The 17,964-nt window shown below is 45.7% G+C and overlaps 1 protein-coding gene across 6 annotated transcripts in view; it reads left to right on the forward strand.

Annotated features, from left to right (window-relative positions):
- Positions 1-17,964, forward strand: part of NEK6 (NIMA related kinase 6) — a 516,220-nt gene that overhangs the window by 466,063 nt on the left and 32,193 nt on the right. The window lies entirely within an intron of this gene.

The raw sequence follows: 17,964 nt of genomic DNA on the forward strand, positions 1-17,964 counted from the left end.
AGCTAATAATCTGCTTGCTCCACGGAGCGCAGGGCCTACTTACCTTGTTCTTCTCAGCCAGCAGACAGGTGGCCTGTTAAATGGTGAGCACTCGATCACTGCTGCAATGAACCTGCTGTTGGGGTTGGTGATGCAGCAATTAGCCGTGCAGTGATAGGATGGGTAGGCAGGGTCAGGAATTTCAGTGCACGACAACCCAGGTGTTTAGGCTAACTACACTTCGTCTACACACTTTATTCTCCCAAGAATTCTTTAGCCCGTTGAGAGAAGGTCTTTGAGGGTAGCACTTGCACTATCCCTAAGCCCAGTTACGGTGGGGCCTACGGGGTGATGTGAGATCTGGTCAGGAGGCCATGGATACCCTGGGTATGCCTTGAAACTGAGCAGGCATTGATTCGGGCAGGATTCAGCTCAAAGCTCTGGTTTGAGGTGCGTCATTAGGGGTTGAAGGGGCAGTACCTGGGCAGTGAGAGGTCTTGAGAATGCGACCAGCTGATCAATACAGCCCCTACCCTTGCTATAGCCTTGCGCCATCTAACTCCTGCGATCCTCATCTTTCCCTTGCTCAACGCGGCATAGCTAAGAGGACTGACCTGTCCATAAAGCCACTTCCAGGTGGATGTTTAGGGATGCTCTCATGTAGAGGTCCAGAAATGAGTTTTGTGCACCAGGGCAGTTCTGTCAAAGACCATCAAGATATTCTGGTCTGCTGCAGACCCTAAAAAGGGGAGCCAATGAACTGTGACCTCACCAAGGCCCATCATTTACCAGTCTGCTGATAAAAAGCAGTATAAACATGATGGCAGGTTATCTGTGCTGTGGAAATAAACCATCTAAATTCCATATTTTGCCTAGGGGTGTGCAAAATGAGACGGCCTGCCAGCAAAGCTGCCCAAAGCTCACACTCTTTTCATCTTCTTGCAAATTCACCTGCAGCTTATATTTTCCAGAAATAAAGTTTTCTTGTTCTTTTTTCTTTAGTTTGCAAATAACCTTTTCGTTTGGAGAGTTTTCACACAAAATAGATTTTTAAGGGGCTTTCACCAGCAAGAATAGTGTTGATTTATTTGCCTGCTTAATAAAAATCGTTGCCAACTTGCTGAAGTTCCAAAGTTAAAAGTTTGAAAAAAACTTCATTTTAAGCTGCTCACTCATCGCTAGCACGGAATCCAGCCTCAGAGGGTCCGCAAGCTTTGCTCTTTGTGCACGGTGTCTGATGACTATGTGCTGGCTCTAGCTTGTTGCTTTAGTCGGGTTTGTAAAATGTGAAGTAACACAGACTGAGCGCGCGGCTGCCGGGAGACAGGCCCCGTGTTCTCTCTGCTAAATGACCCGTGCCGCCTCTGTGCAGGAAATTCCAGCACAGAACACTGCAGCCTCTGAAAAGAGTTCCTCTCCTTTGGTTCCACGTGGCTAGGTCAGCAGAGTGACGTGCAGCACGCTGATTGGTTCATCACGGGAGCCAGGAGTCCATTCCAGTAGGCGCTAGTTATGTGTTAGAGTGCGAGAGGGCGCTGTGATTTGTGTTCGAAGATTGGAATCTTGTCTCAGGGAGGCCAATTGAAGGAATCGATTAAACCCAGCTGAAAGCACACAAAGCCTTTCAGGACTGCCCCTGGCACGACCTCACTTTAAACACATGGTTTACAGACCTGTTGAGCAGGGCACAAGTCCTAAAAACAAGCATTTGCAATGCAATAGGTCTCGCATTTTATTTATGTTTTAAAACGAAAAAAAATTAGAAAGCATTGTTATTTGCAGTGTTAATAGCTAAAACTTGCGTAAATGCGATACCTATTGCATTGCAAATGCTTGTTTCTTCTTGTCAGCGCACACTTAAAACAGCAAACATAAGCAGAAAGTACTTTAAAATGTTTTCTAGAGCTGCCTTATCGAGCCATGATTGATAGTTAAAACAAAGGTAACAAATCCATGCAAATATAAATAAATAAAACACGGACGATTTAAAAAAAATAAAGTCTAGTATTAAAATAACATTTCCGAGACTTTCTGAATCTTACAATATTAACAGATGTTGTTTTTTCTTCTCCGGGAAAGGTGGCAGCCCTAGCGTTGACGGGTGGAACGTCGGGTTCAACTTCCAAACGTGGAAATAGACAGAACGCGTGCAATCCCCGAACTTTTTGCAAACTCACAGTGCTCTACACTAGAAGCATGGAATCCCAGAATTAATATAACTTCAAACTACTTGCTGCATCAGAATGTATCCTATCTTGCTGTTCGAAACCCCTATACGATCTCAGACGTGCAACCTAACCTGTGTTCACCTTCCAAATGGTGCGACCCCAAAATATCTGCAGCTCTAAAGAGCGTGTAGACCTCCAGTATGTAAGCGACTTCAAATGTGTGTGCTAATTCCTGACTGTGCCTGACCTTAGACTGTGTGTGAACGTGAGCAACTCCAGCTTGCGCGCGACCCTGGAATATGTACAAAGTTATAATATGTGTAAGTGCAGAATGCGTGCAACCCCCGAATCTGGGCAAATGCAGAATGTGTGCAATGACAGGCTAGTGCAATACCAGATACCATGCAATCCCATTTGCTGCAGGATTTCACATAGAGCCTTCTTATGCAACGTGCCTCCTGTGCAGTACGTTGTTTGAACCCCTGACCTTTAATCAACCACTAGTGCACGCCCGCAAGCGCCTTCCTTCTTTTTATGTGTTTTTAAAGAAGTCTTTGAGCTGGGGAGTGCCCCCCTTGCCCCACAGACTGGGATCAGAGGAGGAGATGCTTGTAGGTAACAAAGGCAGCCCCTGCATGCGTGACTGAGGGCAGGAAGTTTAGGGGGCGTTGCCCATTATTACTGCCTTGAGAAACACTTCTTTTGTCCCCTTGCTAAAGGCTGAGGTGGGGCGAATGACAATGAAAGGGGGAGGGGCGATACAGAACTCCATCTGTGGTCTGAAATGTCAATGGGCAAGGAACTCGGCTACCCTCTTTGTAGTTTTTTCCCTCCGTCCAGGTCAAACGTTCCTAAGGTGGCACAAGATGGCGCAAGACACATCCTTGAGAATAAATAATTACACTTGACAATAAATGAGGACAGGGGCACGGGCAAGAGCGATAGCTCAATCTCTGGCTCTGTAATAAACGACATCCCTCCCCTGCAGGGATTAGTATGTGGAGCCTCAGCTCGTAAGTGTGGTAGGTCTATGCGTGAGCGGGTCATCCATGTCAGCTTTTTGCTTTGCATCCTGGGGTTTGGAGTCCTTTTTAGGTCTCGGCTGCGAAGGCTGCGCTTGCGCAGTCTCGCTCCGAGATTTAATGACTTTGAGAAGAGGGGCTTGCACCCGCCCCTCTTCTCTCCTGTTCTCCATTGGCTGGCCTCTTAAATGCTGGCCAGCCACTGGAGAAGAGGTCCAGTCACTCCGTTGAAGCCCCGTCCTTTTCGGATCAGGGGGCGTGTTTTTTGCGAGAAGTCTCAGGGAGGAGACAACAGCAAAACACGCCCCCAAATCCGAAAAGGACGTGGCGTTTCTCCGAGGCATTTTCTGCTTCGCCTCGGAGAAAGGCGGCGGGGTTAGGCTGCTGCTCTGGTCTGCTCTGCTGCTCTGGATAATTGATAATTATCTTTTAACGATATGGTGCCACGGATAAGATCGACTGCCTGTTCATACTGTATTTCTATGCTTAAAAAAACAATAAATGTAAAAATTGACCAAAAAAGAAATCATAACTATATTTTTTAGAAACATGGCACGCGTTTCGCTTGGTTGGGCGTTTCGCTTGGTTGGATATACCGATGCATGGATGGAAGTGGGAGAAAGTCCTTTCAAGATGGCCGGTGCCGTTGACTAGGGGAGCCTGGGTCCCGGAGGTGAGAGACGTGCGCACGGCGACAGCTCAGTCGGGGTTCATGTTGGTTGTTGACACAGCGGCTCAGTCACACTCCTCCTTCCGGAGGTTCGTGTCAACAGAGCCCGGCCATGGAGAGGCCGCGGGATAAGCTGTCACGTTCGCCTCATGGTCATCGTGGCTCCCGGCACGGCCCCCGCTCAGTTAACGGCTCACGGCCCCGTTCCTTGTCCTCCGATAGGCCCCGTAGTTCCCGGCCCAGCTCCCCTTTTGCTACTCGCCGCTCACGGCCCCGCTCCCCTTATGGTTCCCGGCCTCGATCCCCTCATAGGCACTATAGTTCCCGGCCTCGCTCCCCACATAATTTCCGTCGCTCGCCGCCTCGTTCCCGTGGCTCCCGGCCCCGCTCCCCCGGTAGTCTACCTGGCTCCCGGCCTCGCTACTCCCACCGGTCACGACCCACTTACGGCCCCCATGACCACAGGCCCAGGTCTCGTAGCCCCAGGTCCCGCTCCTCCCGTGCCCTCAGGTCCCGCTCACCGCTAGGTTACCGTGGCTTGCGCTCAAGCTCCCCTCTGCCCCCGCTTCCGCTGCGCCCTTACGTGCCCCACGGTTCCCGGGACCTCTCGCCCCTTAGTCTACGGCTGCGCTCTCCCTTTGGTGACCGACCCCGTTCTCCAAGTAGCCCGTATGCCTATCCCCTGCACAGCCCAGGGAACCTGTCCCCTCTTCGTTCCCGCTCCCCTTATCGCTATCACCCAGGGAGTCCCCGTCGCCGCTCCTTCTCCCCCGGGCACCGTCCCCCTCATGACTACCCGTCTTCCCCCTCGAGGGGGCTGCCCGAACTGGACTCCTCACAGCGGCTACGTGACCCGGAGGACCTGCGGTACCGCTTAACCCGGCCCAGTCAGAGCGGCGACGGATAGGTAGGGCTCATGTCAACAGGTGAAATTGTTTTCGGAAGCATAGTGGTCATAACTAGCATCCTAAGTTCACTTTTATATAGTCAACCTCAAGACATGGGTGTTTAACCAATAGGTACAGGCAGCATGATCGATCCCACAGTGCCTGGAGACTATCACCAGTAAAACAGTTTCGCTTTACAAATCCTGATTAATTGTATATAGGCGATGCTGCCTTGTTCACGCAAGTATGTTTTGCAGAGGCAACGTTTGATGTGCATATGTGCACAGCCAACTGAAAAGGAGTCCACTTCAGTGACAGGGCTGCTGTGACTAGCTTTTGGTTCATTCCTTTATTTTTTTTAATATTCTGTTATATTGATGCAATTTTTTTCCGAATTCCATATGGGGAGGGGGCGGCCGAGCACTTTGACAGGGCCGGTTTTGGTACCCAGTCCGGCCCTGGTCACAGCAGTCTATTAGCAGCACAGGACGAGCACGCGCACCTTCCCTATGCCGGGGTCAGTGACGCGCCTCTGCTGCTTGAGAGATGACCCAGTTGTGACGGAGGAGCGCGCGCTGAGCACCGGCGGTTATCGGTGCAATCTTTATGACTGTTGTCTCTTGCTCTCTGCCTTGCACAGAGTTCATTCACACCGGGCCCAGAGCTCCTCATGCCTCACACCTGTTAATCTGGGTTAAGGGGTGCAACCTTCACCTACAGGCCAGCAAGGGGGTGGGGCAATGGTGCGGTGCGAGGGGTTCGGCACACAGATCGACAGACACACGGGTAAACAGGAGCACACATTCAAACACACAGTTACACACAAACACACGTGCAACTGCAGGGATAAACTGACGCATTTATACACAAATGCTAGACAAACATTTCCAGACACACATCTCAACGTATAGTTACACAGAGATATGCACGTGAACACTTGTGTTAAGTACCCAGGTATGCTACAAAATGCCAGGCATACAGGCACAATCTGTGACGTAGGCATTCAGGCCGAGATAAACCATCCTGTGCATATTCGATGATCAGTTACACAAAAACATAGGGGTAATCTGGCACACGTATCTTCAGCCACCTAGATGAGCATTCGGTAGAAGGCACACATACACAAGTTTGCAAGCACACCAACGTGATCAGGCCTATAGTTAAGCCACACTCACCATCTAGAGCACCACACAGCTCTAAGCCATCGGGGTGGCAACACATGTGCCTCCTCAATGGTACAGCCAGGTCATACCCTACAGTGATGGTACATATAAGACACAGCTGCTGTCATCATCACACACACAACATGCCTCCAGTCACATACTTGGTTAAGCGTTAGTTGCCGAAGTGTTCGCCTCCTGAGAGGTATATCCATTTCATGTTTTTCTGCCTCATCTACATCACCCGCAAACACATAATACGGCATCAAAGCCACACATACTGCTCCACCCTAATTCATAACACCATCTAGATGGCCACTATCCAATAAAATCAATCACAGAGGAATACATTAGTCTACTCCAACCCTGCCAGTTACTATCCACTGACTTACAATATGACAAACCACCAAATACAATATCAACAGAATTGTAAAGTGTGCCCAGATTGTGAAAGCACTGTGGGATGCGATTTGCTGCTGAAGTGGGTGTATTAAGCAGACTGCGTTTCCTTCCTTGGTACTTCTACTAAAAATGAATGAGGAATTTATAAAGCGCTGGAATCACCCCGGCAGGGGTATCTCCGCGCTAGCAGCGGATAGAAGCGAGGAAGTCGTGAGGGCGCTCAATCGTTAATAAGCTCCGTTTTTAATAGTTTTCTGATTTTAAGCAAGTTAGGTCACTTACGTAAGGCACAGGGGAGCGAGTTCCAGAGACGTGGGGCAACATAGAAACGAGCATTTACAATGCAACGGTCTCGGCATTGTTAAAGTTAGAGCTATTGGCATTGCTCATGACATTATTTTTGTTTGTTTTTGTTTTTAAAACATGTAGAGAAGCAGCATTGTTATTTACAATGTCAATAGCTTAATCAGTGTGTGTGTAGGTGGCTGTGTGTGGGTGCAAATGCAATAGGTCTCGCATTTGAGAGTGATTAAGCTATTGACATTGTAAATAACAATGCCGTTTCTTTAAATGTTTTAAAAACATAAACAAAAATAATGTCATGAGCAATGCCAATAGCTCTAACTTTACCAATGCCGAGACCATTGCATTGTAAATGCTTGTTTATATGTGTTCAACAAGACTAGATGTCATAAAATACAAAGGAAACTCCTGAAGACACAAATGTATAACCTTAAGTCGAATCAGGGGTGTACCAAGGCCCCCTGAGGTGCAGAGGACCCCACCATTCGGAGGTGCCCATTCGGCCTTCGATATACAGCTGCGCGAATAGGGGTCCCAGGCCAGGGGGCATTTAACACAGTCAGCGGGTGGTCCCCTTCATTTTACGTTATGCACTTCTTTGAATGCCAGATTGCCTTTTGCGGACCCCTCGCATAGTCTCCTCTCAGACATGGGGGTCTTGTTCTCATTTGCAGTTGGCTGCTTGTGGGTTTGCCTATTTTATAATTAGGAGGCTATTGTAACCGGAGACTACAACTACCAGAATACTGGCAAAACCAGACAGCAGTAGGGGGTGGGGTGGTCAGCTGATCAAGCAGTTGTTGTTTACCTCGAAGTCTAGTTAACAATGCAGATAAGAGGGGGTCGCGGACTATCCCGACGTGAGACTCAGCCTTCAAGCCTGTCAGTCGCTTATTTGCCAATGGGAGGTTCACCAACATGTCAGATTTTTCCAAATACACAGCTTCCGCTGCAACACGTCAAACACCTCAGAACCTCTCCCCAAATGTACGGGCGCCTAACAGCAGGACCTCCATGTCAATGGCGAGGACAGCTCGCACCCCAGCTAATCATAAGACAGGAGGTACAGAAAGGAAATCACAGAATGAAATATGCAGGCACAGCCACTCACATTCCTCCCCTCTTATCCCCCAAAAGCAACTCTCACCTGCTCACGGGGTCTCGGTCGCTCCTCCTCCTCTGCCTTTAATCCGGATGATTTCACAAAATAAACCGACCGCTACGGCGGGTCAGAGCGGCCGGACGCGCTGCAACCGGAGCATGGGGATCTCTTGTCTTTATGGGGCCATGTGTTTCTAATAAGAAAGTGCTTTGCGACAGCAGCAAAGCAGGCGAGCCAGTCCGGCTCACAGGCGAAAGGGCGTGAACCAAAAACCCTCATTTCCAATGACAGGCCACCGTTTAGCATAAACGGTGACGCCAGCCAATGGAAAAGAGGGGCGGGGCTTTAAGCCCTCTACTGAAACTCCTCGTTCACAATAAATCTCACCGAGGCGAGCAGCGCTTTGTGCTGCAACGCCACGCGAGACCTAAAAAACGTGGGGGGACTGACCTAATTAGGCAGTATGCAAGTAACATCACGGTGCATGACATCATGGCACGCGATCACTGCGCATGACATCATGGTGCACGACATCACAGCGCATGACCTAACACATGGCATCACAGGAATTGACATTATAGAAAGTGCCATCACAAGCCATGACTTTACAGGAAGTCGCAACACAAGAAGTGACATCAGATCTAAAGCCCTCATATATATGTTTAGCAGGTCTATCATGTGTACGTTTGAGCGCATTACGCGGATAATAGCACAGTGAGCTTTGGAAGATGATGTGTGACTTCTACACCTTTCAATACCCCAGTTATATGTAACATATCTGCACATTCATTTACAAAATTATAATTTACTATACATGTAATATGCACGTGTTGATGTAAAGTGCTCTGAAACCCTGCATTGGAATGAGTAGGGCTATACAAGAAAAAATAGTGGTACTTAAATTATTTCAACGCCTCCTCAGGGGAAGTAAGCTCTATATAAATGCAATTTGTTTTGTTTAAAATTCTGGCAAAGACCAACACATCTGATATTCTTGCAGTGCATGCATATCTCCTAAACAGGGACTGAACAAAGTGAAAAGCTGCCTCTCTTAAGTATGTGTGAAGTGCTAACAAGCTGTGAGCCTTTGTTTCCCCACTGCTTCATTTGCATCAGGTGTGAGCCTTCTGGCTGCTCCCAGCCTAGAGACTGGAACAAAAGGAGGCCTGATGACCCCTCAAATGCGGTCTTTGTTATGGGCCCAGCAGGAGTCTTAACTAAGAAAGCCCCATCCTGTCCCCACCTGCACATTGTTGCTTGTTGCAGAAGGAAAGCTGACAATTGCAGGCACTGCTAAAAGTGTAGCGGTGTTTGGAAATTACACGAGTTCAGCACATTATTCAGTGGGGCCCGAATTCTTGGCTGAGTAGACAACGTTCACCTTGTGAAAAAAGTGGGTGGACGCTGTCCACCCGCGTGTACCCCCGACTCGTGCCGTGCTGTTGAGGCTTAAATAAGACTAACTACCAAGTGCCTTCTGTCTGTCATCAGTGTAAGTACTTGTGAATTGTGCTCCTTGCCTATTGGTTGCAGTGCGTGATTTGTAAAAACAGAAGTGTCAGGGCTCTTGTCAGGAGGCCACTGAAGCTTGCACCACAAATTGCCCCTGTCATGCTGCAAATGATAGGAACAACACAACTACTAACCATCACACTCCTACGCGTGAGACAATTCAGACTATTCCAGGCCCCGAAGCTACAAGAGTGGCTTGGGTGGCAGGCAATAGTCATTTTTTATGTATATTTCATTCATAATTAACTGTTGTTGTTTTCATCTCTAAAATAGCCATACAGCACCACCTTGTCGCAGGCTGTCACAAGTGCAGCTGCTGACATTTTAGTGCCGGTGCTGAGCACTGGAAACCACCAGCTCAAGTTAAGCACTGGAGCAATAGGCAGGTGTTGAACTGGTAGATCTTCCTGATGGGTGAAGTAGGCAGGGACAGAAAATTATATAATATAGGATGCAAAATGGGTAACTGTGTAATACAGTCCAGTAGTGCAGTCACGGAGTCCTGGTGACAAAAGCTGGGTGGTTTGTACATATTACCAGTACACCGAGAACTGGCAATATAGAACTTATAACATGTTGCCATTTATGTATTTTTACATTGCATGTTTATTATAAGGCAGTTAGATTGAACAAATACTTTTTCTTCAACGTGCAGGTAGCAGTGGACACTGATTGCAACTAGAGTGTTTAGACTTTGTTTACCATTCAAGAATACATTTTTGATAAGACAATGGCGAGGGCCCGTGTCTGTAGCTCCATCGTTAACTGCATAATTATGGATATACTGCATTTGCAGATTTTTCAAAACAATATTGTTTCTAGTTTAAATGGATGAAAATAACACTGCCAGGGAATCTGGTGCATAATTGGCCTTTTACCTCATAATTTCGATTATCCTGATACATAATTTGTCCTCTATGCTATGTCCCCCTAGCAGCCCTGACAATGGAAATGCTGAGGGCTGTCATTAAGATGCTGAAAACTATATTTCACAGGGAACCATAAAATATTTTCCATATTTCATGGTTCCATGTGAAATAAAACAGTAAAAGAACCCAAACATGAAAAGTATATTATACGGTGGTGGTCAGAGTTTTTGATATATTAGCGTTTTAAAAAGTTACCAAGTCAACCTTAAAGGTTTACAACTTTTGTATTTATCTGCTGTTTAAGTTCTCGAAATAGTACTGCGACACACGTGGATCACATTTTGAGTTTTTTGACAAATGTAATTGGCTGGAGAAGGGCTCCTTTCATTTTTTTACATATCCTTCCTTCCTCACCTTTACATACTTCTCCTTCCTTTCTTTCTTCCTTTCATTGTTTATTTCGATTTGCTTCCTTTCGTAATGGGTACTTGGGGCCATATGTATCAAGCAAAATTGCAATCGCAAACGCCGTAATTCGCCGAATTTCGACATTTGCGATCGCAATTTTGCTAAGTGGTATGCATGAAGGCAAATCTGCATGCAAAATAAGGAATCGCAAATTTTGCGATTCCTTAAATGCAATGTAAGAAGCACCAAAAAAGTGCAATTTGGCCTAAAGGAATCGCAAATTACCACCAACTACAGGTTGGTGGTAATTTGCGATTTCTTTCAAAAATGCATATTTTTCATTTTTCAAAGTGGCATGTGGCGCACACACATGCCCTTAGGGCATGTATGTGCGCCACATGTGCACCCATGCTCATTTCAGGAGTGCAACAGGGTGTCCTTTTGACACCCTGGCACACTTGAAATTGCATTCTCAATTTGCGATTCTCTAATTGAGAATCGCAAATTGAGAATGTCTTCCCATTCATTCCTATGGGCCTCTAGGCCCATACAAATGAATGGGGAGGTATTCCTTAATTGCGAATTGCAATTTGCAATTCGCAATTAAGGAATATGTAGCATTCACACAATTATTTGCAAATCCTACATACATAGCATTTTGCGATTCTCAAATAGCGATTCTCTAAAAATCGCTATTTGAGAATCGCAAAACCAAAGTTTCATACATATGGCCCTTAGTGTCTTAAATCATTAACTTGTGTGTCATGATTGGCTCATACACGGAGGAGGAGGCGACTACAGATATATGTTTAGCTTTAGACCGCGCTGAAGTCTACATGCGCCTCACCAAATGTATTATTGCTGATGGTCCAGTAAAGATGTAACATGCATATTAAAAAAAAGAGATTTCTTATTTCCTTGTATGTGGACATCAACCATTGGCTTCAGGGCAATAAGCCAGATAGACAAGCCTTTAACCCCTTCAGCGCGGCGCGGATTTCCGCGCCGCGCTGAAGATTCCGTGCGCGGGCGGGGCCATGACGGAGCGGTTCCGTCATGCGCACAGCGCAACCGACGCACGTGACGGAACCGCTCCGTCACAAGCGTCGAACGGGTTAAGGTACCCAACTCTCAAAATGAGAGCCGGATCATCTCATGTGACCAATGACACACATCTTTGAGACGTGATTCATAAACCAGAGCAGAGGAACAACATGGATCCTGGCTGCTCACAGGCTAACCTATAGCAATACAAATCAGCACCATTGATGTGCACTCACTGGAGTTACTTGGCCCTTATGTAGCTGCTTTTAGTGCCTGTGTTAGGCAGAAGCTCAGGGTGGCTTTCAACGTGAGAAGTAGTGCTAGGGTTGGAACTATATATCTGTATATATATGTATGTGTATATATATATATATATATATATATAATATATAATGTTCTTATACACACTCAAAAAAACAAAGATGACATTGAAGTTATGGCTACCTTTGGTTATAACTCCTCAACTTATGTTTAAAAAAGCTCAGAAATTCACCAAAATCACATTTAGATTGCAGTTAAAGTTATCAATTACAAACTGAAAACCTCTAAAATTCAAACGTCGTTATGGTTCGGAAACCCAAGGGGGTCTGCAGGACTTACTGAAATGGACCACAATCTGCAAGACTCTCAATAATTTTTGGGGATAATTGTTTATTTCCTTGGTGGTCCTTTTGCCCCACCCCCCCATAGGCCTGCGGGTCAATGCATGTTCACCCTGCCACCTTATGCTCTTTTTCCCAACTTGCTGCTCGGTGCACCCTTCTGGGTAATGACACCTGCAATAGAATTATTTATTTGATGGCCAGACAGTCAGAGCATTTTGAATTTGCGAATACGCAGCTGGTTTCGAGGATCCACAATTGACAAAGAAGAAAACGCTCCCTCGTCTAATTGTGTGGCTTTATGTTTTTTTTAAATACATTTTTAAATCTCCTGTAAATTTGCGAATCCATGGAGGATCCTCAATAACAGATCACATATCTCTAACATGGTACCTCTTTGCGCCCAAACAGAACAAGTTTTAAATGCGAACTTCTCTTAAACTGATTTATACCAAAACATACAAAGGCACTGCCATGAATTAAATTATATTTACATGCTAAGTTTTCTACCAGTAGCTTGCAGGCTCCATATCCAAGTTTCTCTTAGAATTTATTCCACTTTCTGGCGGCAATTATGGAAAAAGCCAGCTTGCCACAAGTCTTCGTACGACTTTACGAATGACTGTATTGTGAGCCCCTTTCGATCCCGATGGTCTAGGAAGAAGACTGATTGAGAATCTGGCTTCAGAAAAGGCAGATGTGGATCGATAGAGCACCGAGGAATAACTGTCCATGGCCTTATAGGAAGCCAATATAGTTCCCTCAACATGGGATGATGTGATGTCTCCGAGCAGTGTTACCGATGAGACAAACAGCTGGATTCTAAACCGTACAGAGCCTTTTTAAAGAGTAGTTTGATGTTCCTAAATAGCACACATGTCCATAAAACAAGAAGGACAACACCAAAGGCTGAATCACAGAGGGTTGATGATGGGAATCAATAAATGTCAGAATTTGTCTTTATCCACCAGAGGCAGGTTTGAGACACTCTAGCAACTTGAACATCAAGCGAGAGACCTGTGTCAACATGGGATCCAAGGCTGCGTACAACCTTTACGGGTTGATGGCACAAACCTATTATGAACAGCCATTTGTCACCCTGTACTTTGGTGATATTATTGCGGGGATACCAGTAGCTCTGTGTTTGCTGGTTTAATCTTCAAAATATTTTGGAACATCCAGTGGCGTAACAGCCACAAGGGAATATGCAAGACTACAATGTAGTACACATTACGCAGTTTAGAGACTTCACCGGATGAATTTTAAATACAAGAGCGGTACCGTCCGCATACAGCCTAATGAAATAGGAGCACAGTAAATGGGGTAATATAGATATTAAAGAAGAGGTAGGACAAGCTAGACCAATGTCTCTTAGAGATTTCATCTAACAAAATATCTGTTTACAGCCTTTAGCACAGTGCAATGACGACCAACCTTTAAAAGCCTATTGGCGTTGACAACAATTTTCACATAAATTGTCTTTGTCATAACTTTTCCTTACAAACATATCAACAGCATCGGCATCTGACACATTTTTCCAAAGGACCATGTGGTTTAGAGCTTTGCTCTTCACTTGTCAACAAATCTAACTCAATTCTGCATTAGCGCACCCACAAGGCAATCCAACGCGATAGAGTGAGAAAATCGTAAATTACTCAGACTTGCAGTTAGCAAAACAGTATTCAAGCCCTCGTAAGAGGTAACGAGGATTATCATCAAAATGCAAATCTTCTACTCCCAGTCTTTGTCAGAGGAAGAAACCAGCCGGGGTTGCTAGCGCCACCACCTGTGGCTACTACAGTAATCACAAGAATCCAAGAAAGACCATATCGGTCTACAGAATTCATCACCTTATAATAAAAATCCACACCTAAGGGTTTATTAGCCTTAACATATTTTCAGAACAAAGTTGGCCCTATTGCGCTCGTCGTAAATGTTTGTAAAAAAGAGATCTATACCCTCTGGCATTACTTTTTGCAAAGAAATGATCAGGCCTACACTCTTCATCGCTGGCTTGTCACTGTAGCCAACTCCTGCCTACTTCACTTCGCGTAAACTTTCCCACAAGACACCTCTCAGTATACAGTCATAAAATCAATGTTACATATAGCAAGACTGCATACAATCTTACTTAAATGGCATAACAAGGATCAAATCTGCCACCCCTAAGGTTTGTTACACGGAGTAACTAACACCAAAACCCTTGCCTACTTCACATGTATGTGAGCTTCCATGTAACACAATGCCGGTTTACAAGGTTTAACACTGTGTAATGACAATCCACACTTAAATGCCTATTGTGCTTTTCACGGTCAGTAAGTCGGGCCCATTGCCTTTGTCAGACTTTTTAAAATAAACAGATCAGGCCTCAGGCCTTGATCAATGGCTTGTCTCCGTAACCCACTCAGTGCTGCTGTGTTAAGTGTAGCTTTCCCACAAGACAAAAACTGCAATACACAGATGACTTTTCAGTGGAAGCACACAACTTCTGTCCAATCAAAATGTGTACTCAAAGAAACCAACATTTGGGTAGAGCCAGAGCGCCTTCCTCATTGGTGCTTCTGGCAACTCTTTTTCTGTTGACCACATGAGGTCTGGTGTCTGCTGCGTTGTCCAGTCACACGCAAGACGAGTGCAAACAAGAAAGTGATCATGTTATTCATCCACAATCAATTCCTTCCAGTGGCACCATTGAGTGAATGGTCTCTTCTGCAGGTCCTGCGTGACTCGCGAAGCAGCTAGCGCTGAAACAAAGCGCGGTTATTCACAGCGCTGGCCAATGTTTGTTCAAGGGCAAGAATAGCACAGGTCTGTTTTCATATTTGCCTGAAACCCACATAGTGTCCTACGCCAGTCTGTGCATGCCAACCTGTGTATGAGGAAACATTGTTTTTGGAAAGCAGACTCAGACATTGTGCAGAACTATGCGAGAATCGGCTCAGTATGTAAATAATCATCGTACAGATGTTCAGAAAAAAAGCAGCAGCTGTTTCTGGTGCTAAATGTAACACATTCAGGCCTCAGACTTGTTACTGCAGCAGAGTGTGGTTTTTCGATGCCATCACCTCTGATAGACTGGAAGGGAAGAAGGAAGTTTATCACAGGAGTTGGCAGCTGAAGCTTTCTTAACATCCCATATTTTCAGCATTGTAGTCATTTCCTGATAGTCAGTCATCGGTAGGTCAATAGAAAAGCTGTCATTCTTGTGTGGGCTGATTCAAAACAATCTGTGATAGGGATATAAAACGGAGTATATAAATGCAACCTCTGCTATTTATAACAGATATAATATTTGTAGTTCGCAATACTTGTGGTACTTTACTAGTAGAAATAGTTGTGCAATTTTAAGCCTGTGTTGCCCACAGCTAAGAAGAATATGCCTAGTTATTATCCTGACCAACCAAAAACAAGGATGCTGCGGTGCAGCCAGAATAGTGTCTGCCTACCTGTCTCCTTATGGTGCAAAGCTAGGTGAGGAAACACCAACTCAAACCACATTTAAACACCACCACCTCACAAGTGACTTGCCATCTGTAAGGAAATGCAGAAAAATAAGCATTGGCAACACCAATAAGTCTGGCTTTTTGTTAAAGTAAGTATTTGGTAATGGCCGGACGAGTCTTTGTGTTGCCCCCCAGCTGTCCTACAAACAAAACTCTATATTGAAGCACCATGATGGACTGCCACAATAGGGGAACAAAAGGGGGTGGTGATGGACGGAGCATCAGAACCAATCAAACACTCACACCCAGTCAACAGATCTGGGTTTGATCCATCACTGTTCTTTAGCCCACTCTGCCACCCCAGTTCAGACATGGCCATATCCAAATCAGTCTGACCCTGTGCCTCACGGGAACAGTCCAGCCCGAACTGCCAAGCCATGCCTTCCCTGGACCGGAAACAAGCTTCCTAGGACCGGTTTCTGGCATTCCAGCCGTCTTCAGCCAGGCTTGCTTGAATCCAGTGGCAAAGTGACCAAGGGACTCACGTCTGAGCATACCCTGCCAACTTATGGCGAACAAAGCGGTACAAAAGGGGGTGGTGATGGACGGAGCGTCAGAACCAATCAAATACTCACACCCAGTCAACAGATCTGGGTTTGATCCATCACCGTTCTTTAGCCCACTCTGCCACCCCAGTTCAGACATGGCCATATGCAAATCAGTCTGACCCTGTGCCTCATGGGAACAGTCCAGCCCGAACTGCCAAGCCATGCCTTCCCTGGACCGGAAACAAGCTTCCTAGGACCGGTTTCTGGCATTTCAGCCGTCTTCAGCCAGGCTAGCTTGAATCCAGTGGCAAAGTGAGCAAGGGACTCACGTCTGAGCATACCCTGCCAACTTATGGCGAACAAAGCGGTTCAAAAAGGGGTGGTGATGGACGGAGCATCAGAACCAATCAAACACTCACACCCAGTCAACAGATCTGCCACAATAGGGGAGCCAGGATCCTTTCCTAAACTGAATTAATTTAGCAGAGTTGAGCTGTACCAGCCTCAAAGAAGAGTGTGATGAAAGGGAGCCAGAAAAGGAATTTTTCATTACCAGTCGTGACCTTAAAAGGCCCACTAAGCAGAATAGCTCCTAGTAGATACTTTTGATAATGGGCCAGCGTTTTCATTACGTGTTTAGGGGGGCCTACGTGCACGCTCATCTTTACCTTGTGAGCAAATTAAAAAAACTGTAATGCCAACATGTTATCATAACTGCAAAGTAAAATAAATAAACACACACTGGGGCAATTCATTAGTGAAGAGAACTCTGATAACACGCCTCAAGCATTTCGATACGAAAAATCCATAGCAATTAAAACGTTGCATCAGCTAAGTAAATAAATAAGAGCGCACTCACTGGCTCTAGTCTAAGAGAAGCACTATTACCAAAAACAAATGTGATGACAAGTTTGCATTGTTTGTGGTGAACTTATGAGGCATGCAAAGCACAACATTGCATGGCAGATACTTTTCACAATGGATCAATGCTCTAATGGCATCTTTAAGAAAGGCTATAGGTGCACACTTCTTCACTTTCTACTCACAAAAAAACTTTAACTCCAACTGCCTTCCTCCCATCTCTCTGGTCTGCTCTAAGGCAGGTGACACTTGGAGTGCCGCAAGGCTCTGTATTTTCGTCATTACTTTTAACATCTGCACTGTCCCGCTGGCTGCCCGTCTACCGTCAAGAGGTGTAACATTGTATATGTACGCGGATGACATACAACTGATGTTCAGACTGACATTTGAACACTCAAATCATTCACCATCGGGACTCATACAAGATCATCAAACCGACTCGCGTACAAGAAAGGCTGGCATGCAATTTTTCCAACCTTAGATGGAAGACAGAAATATTGATAGCAAACCACCCTCTGTGCAAATGTGCACCAGCCTGCTGGCTGAAAGCCATGGATCCTCCACCCACTCTGGTGAAAGCAATCTGAAATCTTGGCATATTCAATTCGGGTCTCTCCTTGGAACCCAGTTTATGGAAGTAACAAGTGTATGATTTTGGCAAATAAAGCTTTTATGAAAAATCTTGCCCTTCATTCCACCAGAAATTCACGCTCCCACAATAACAACATGAATACAATCCAGGCTAGACTAACGACGTGCTGTTTAAATGGCATTGCCAGAAATATCCCTTAAAGATTTAATGGTGCAGAATGATACCACTCGATCAGTGAAAGGGTCTATAGAAAGAGATGTCACTTCTAGCCTTAGACCACTCCACTGGCTCCCACTAAAGCAAAGTACTGTTCAAAGTGCAGGTCATAGCACAGAAGCCTGTCCATACCTCATCTTCTCCTTTTCAATACATATGTTACTGCCTTTTTTCTT

Source organism: Triturus cristatus, chromosome 1_2 (genome assembly GCF_964204655.1).
Source record: "Triturus cristatus chromosome 1_2, aTriCri1.1, whole genome shotgun sequence".
In the NCBI taxonomy this organism is placed as follows: domain Eukaryota; kingdom Metazoa; phylum Chordata; class Amphibia; order Caudata; family Salamandridae; genus Triturus; species Triturus cristatus.